Genomic DNA, 5,386 nt, shown 5'->3' on the forward strand with positions numbered 1-5,386 from the left:
GTACAAACTTTTATTCGTCCTCTTTCTCTACCAGCGGTTCTTCCTCCCCTGCCTCGGCTCCTTCCTCCTTGTGTTGAGAATTTATATGGAGCAGTACTACTTATCAAGATCTTGTTGTTAGTGAGGGGTTCACTACACTGGAACTGACTTTCTTGTTGCAAAAGCAATGAAAAAGCTTGTTCAATGCTTGGTAAAGGCTCCATCAGCATTATTTGTGACCTTACTATCGTATATTATTCGTTTAAGCCTCTGAGAAAACGAACTATATAGGTCTCATCTTTGTATCCTCTCATAATAGTTCCACAAGTGCAGTTCCCATTCTTGCAATATATGCAATCAAGTAGAGGCCTAAAGTTCTCCAGCTCTTCCCAAATGCTTTTCAGCCTTGTGAAGTAATCAGTCATGTTTAGATCACCTTGCCTAAGAGTAAATATCTCTTCTTCCAATCCTGCTATCTTAAATACATCACCCTGAAAATACTTGTGTTTCAGATCTTTCCACAGATCCGAAGCGACATTGTGCCATATCACGCTTTGCGCTATATCCGAACTAAATGAGAGAGTGACCCAGAAGATTACGTAATCGTTGCATCGTTCTCACACATCAAACAAAGGATTTGTTGATTCTGGTTTGCTGATGCTTCCATTCATGAACTTGATATTGTTCTTTGAGCTTAGTGCACGCAGCATGGCTCTCTCCCAACTATGATAGTTGTTTGAGCTTAAAACCATGGAAATTAGCGGTGAACAAGGACTCTCACCAGGATGTGGATAATAAGGACTCGTTGGATCTACGATCGAAGAGGCATGAGTTCTTGGAGATTGAGTCTGATTTATTTGATTGACCAGACTAGTTAGGGTGTGAAGATTGATTCCAGAAATTGTTGCTTCGGGAATCGGATTTGAAGGACGATTAGCCATTGATCAAGACTTCTTCGAGGCACTTCTTCGATGTAAAGAAATCGAAGGTTGAGACTTCTTCGAGGCACTTCTTTGATGTAAAGAAATCTAATGAGAAAAGAGTTCTTGATCAAGATTTCTCGAGTGCAAGAAATTGAACGGATGATCAAATCGAATCAAGAAAAGCGAAATTCGTTGTGATTGAAAAAGGAAAGAGACATCGATTAGATATCGACAAAGGATGGATTCACTAACTCTTCACCAACAGTCCAAGTTCTTCAACCTTGGTCTACGCTCACCGCACCATGTGAAAAATCGGTTCGGGCTATGAGCAACAAGGGATGAACGCTGAACATTCAAGAACAAGAGAAAAGAGTTTTGAAATTCTGAATTCTTGATGTGAATTGTAGAGACTAAAAACTTGATTAGTGAATTTCGAATTGTTGATATTTCAAGTTTAGCTATATATTGTATGAAAATCACTAACTAATTATCTTAGTTGGCATAAATACAAACAGATGAGTGCTAGGGGCCAACAACTTTTGTGATTTGTAGCCAACAAATAGCCATCAATGATGACTTTAATGGTGTGAAATTGGTGTGAGATTTCATCTAATGACACATTTTTCTTTGCTGGTTACATGCTGGTCAGAATTTGAAAAAGTTGTTGGCCTCCTAAACTTTTCCATACAGATATATAATGAGCAGTTGCTAAGAAAAAAATTAATCGTCTAATTAATTGTATACATGTCAGTAAATTAATTATATAAAGAAGTGTAAAACACTACAAGAAACATCGTTAAAATCGACGGCCAAATCGACGGCTAGGCCGTCGATAATATTAAAAATCGACGGCAGCCTTGGTCGCTATTAAGCTTGTCGATTTTATAAAATTCTAATAAAATCGACGGCTTGTCTAGCCGTCGATAATAATTTAATAAAATCGACAACATTTCCGTCTATAATATGAGTCTGAGAATTTTACCTTTTTACTAAAATCGACAACATTGCCATCGATATTATTATATAAAATCGACAATGATTTCGTCTATAATATGAGTTTGTGAATTTTTCCTTCTTAATAAAATTGACAACATTGCCGTCGATATTATTATATAAAATCGACAGCGTCTTCCTCAATATTTGATTCAATAAAAGCGACACAATAGCCGTCGATTTAATTGTTTATTTTAAATTTAAAAAGCGACACAAGATTAAAATTTATACAAAATATTAGAACACAAGATAAATAAACTTTTAAATATAAAAATAAAATTTATACTAAATATTAGATAATAAATTTACAAAGTTATCAAAATAATAAATAATCCTCTGGCATAAAAAAACTTGTTCAATATTATATAATAAACGGACATTAAATTAAAATTTGTTCAATGAAACTTTAGTGTCGTACCATTATCTAAAGTAGTGTATGTATTGAATAATAATTGAACAACTAAGAAAATAAATATTTGACAGGAAAGCATGTAAAAAATCTAGTCCTATACTAGCTAGGAATTAAGCTAAGAGGATATGTAAAGAGTGGAGCGAAGAAGAATCAGCATTAGACTTGAGGAGGTGCCTGCAATGGAGAAAGAAAGAAGAAGTAATTAATTAACATGAAGAGTAGAATGGAGAAATGGAACAACATATAGAAATTATATTGGTGGACATAAATGGGACCTCTTATATACTTTCTTCCCCTCATTTTATATGTGTTGGTGCTGCAATACATGTCCTCTTATATACTTCATGCCCTGCATAGTTCCGGAATCTCGCTATATATTATTCAATCCATTAAGGCCTTAGTGTGAAACTTCACTGTATTCCACTTAATGGCTTCGCTCAAATTATAAAAAACTACTGTATTATATGTTGTAATTAGTCAAAACACATTTAGTAGTTGCATATCAAACAAGAACAAAGAACCCAGCTAGAGAACTAGGATTAACTGTGACATGGTCTGTTTAAGGTTCAATTAACCATCATTTTAATTTAAGATTTATTTATTTTTTCTTTCAATTAAACATCTACCGTTAATTGGTACGGAGGTGGTAAAGTTATTCAAAGAGAAAGGGCCACTGCCCACTCCTCTACCCTAGTTGTCATATAATGCTACTTTTTTAAAAATTTATTCTTATGTAAAAGAATTTTGAAATTTTGCTACATTTTTTCCCAACAGAAAAACTTCATTTCGAGAATGAAACAAGAGTAATGCAAGAAAAAAACCTGTTAACAACAAAAGAAGAACATCGCAACTACAAAGCACCGGAGAGATCACTTCTTGCTTGGGGCGAAAAATCCACTCAGTTCCTATGGCCAAGGTAGCATAACCTGCCTAAAATGTAAAGAAACAACAAGCCAACTCACTCAGTAATTTGAACAAACACAAGATATGCATAACAACTCAAACAACTTTTTCAATTCAACCAGAACATCAATGCCTACCAAATCAATCAGCCAACAACCGATTAATTAAAACAATGAACATATTTAAACTTGCCAGTAACATGCAATAGAAAACACTTCCAAAAACCCTTGCAGGCTTGCGGTGAGCGAATATATCATTTATCATTGCCTAAAAATAACTGCACAATTTAGTCAAATCATTTAACTGCACGAGTTTTCACTTAGCACAAGACTATGCTAGTTTTCAATGTTATAATCACTTATTTGGACAATTACATACCCACATGATAAAAAATTTTTGTGAGATATCCAAAGCTTGTCTTCCAGTGATTAGCTCCAATAATAACACACCATAAGCATATACATCAGTTTTCTCATCTACTATTCCATGCATGAAGAATTTAGGGGAAAGGTACCTGTTAGTGACAACAAATCAGAATCAAAGGGTTAAGAACACTACTATCTACAAAGAATATACTAAGAAACTTGTTATAAATGTATAGACCTGAATGTGCCTTCTACTTTGGAAACAGTATGGTGAGTCCATTGGTCAGGTAACCACTTTGCTAGGCCAAAATCAGATGTCTGAAGATTGAATCAGAGGAAGAAAATTAAGATTATATAACTAATGTGATCTAGAAGCATAAGAAATTCTGAAGTTAAAGACACACATATATTTATACACAAATACATAGTGATGATTTTTGATGTTCGACCTGAGGCTCAAAAGTCTCAAAGAGAAGAATATTAGAAACCTTGATATCCTTGTGAATGATCCTTCTTTGACATCCCTCATGAAGATAGCAAAGTCACTCGGCAGTTCCCAAAATAATCTTAAATCTGAGACTCCAATCGAGCTTCTCTCTAGGCCCTGACGATGAACAAAGTAGTAAGAAACCAAAAATGTCATTACAAGCTTCATATTTTAAGACTTAATCATAGGGTCACCATTCATGTCACCAAATTTCAATAATGAGCATCAACCAAAATTAAGTAAATTTTCATAAACTAGAGCATCTCCATAATGCATAAATCATAATTTCAATTCTATAAACAGTAATCAAATTACAGTTGGAAAAAAAATATTAGCAGTAACAACAAGAGGAAAAGCAAAAGAACAAGGAATTGACGATACAGAATTTCATCAAGGCTGATTTCACTGAGAACTTTCTCTTCATTGATATGCTTTGGAAATGGAAGTTAAACCAATATACCTGATTGCATACATTTTTTGCCTCAAACATGAGCTAAAAATAAAAGCTTGGAATGGTAACAAGTAACATAAATCTAATACCATGAACATCAGGGTTAACATTGAGCTGGTGAACTTGCTTAATCAAATTGGATTCGGAAACTTGTTCGGGAAGGTCAATGTCGAAGGACTTAATCCCTAATTCAGCACATGTCTTTCTCTTCATTCCCACATAACTCTATGAGTCCTTCTTGTTCCCTACTATCACCACCGCCAACCTCAGAACCTGCAACAACACCATCACATTACATTATTCTAAATTTCTAATTCCCAATTTTGAGTAGGTTAGATTGGGATTGGGATCGGAATTGAGTACCTTGCCGTACTTTTGAGAGAGGAAGCATACTTCCTCCGCGATCTCATATCTAACAGTTAGCGGCACCGCCTTGCCGTTTATTACGGAGCGACAGCGGCGCGAGTGTGTCGAAGCGACGACAGACACAGGAGTAGCAGAGCAATGGCGACGCGGAGGTAGTGGAGCCACGACGGCACAGTGGCAGCGGAGAGGGAAGGTTGGTGAAATGGAGAAGGCCAAATTGGGGTTAGTTAATTTTTTCTGGTAAAATGTAAGCGGGAATTGAGCGAAATGAGAGACGCGAAAAGTTTATTTTGGGTAATTTTTTGTTTATAAATATCGACAATAACTTCGTCGATTTAATTAAAATAAAAAATTAACACTGTAACTGTCTATTTTATTTAATAAAGAGTAGTGCTAGGGAGCCAATGACCTAAGTGTATACAATGGGCTAAATCTTTGATCCATGAATAAAATGAACATCACTCGTACTATCCAGAATAACCATCCGAATACTAGGGATAATAAACA

The 5,386-nt window shown here is 35.2% G+C and overlaps 1 long non-coding RNA gene across 5 annotated transcripts; it reads right to left on the minus strand.

The window, feature by feature from the left end:
* On the minus strand, positions 2,235–5,160 carry LOC107606340. Of its 5 annotated transcripts, none has more exons than XR_002350614.1 (8): positions 4,877–5,160; positions 4,603–4,786; positions 4,064–4,179; positions 3,814–3,893; positions 3,593–3,724; positions 3,129–3,237; positions 2,583–2,656; positions 2,235–2,481 (listed from the first exon to the last, which is right to left on the minus strand). It is a non-coding gene; the product is annotated as an uncharacterized LOC107606340 (long non-coding RNA). The 5 variants fall into 5 exon arrangements; XR_002350615.1 differs by having other exon boundaries at positions 3,129–3,233; positions 3,589–3,724; XR_002350612.1 differs by having other exon boundaries at positions 3,589–3,724.

The sequence above is a fragment of the Arachis ipaensis genome, chromosome B07 (genome assembly GCF_000816755.2).
Source record: "Arachis ipaensis cultivar K30076 chromosome B07, Araip1.1, whole genome shotgun sequence".
NCBI classification, from domain to species: domain Eukaryota; kingdom Viridiplantae; phylum Streptophyta; class Magnoliopsida; order Fabales; family Fabaceae; genus Arachis; species Arachis ipaensis.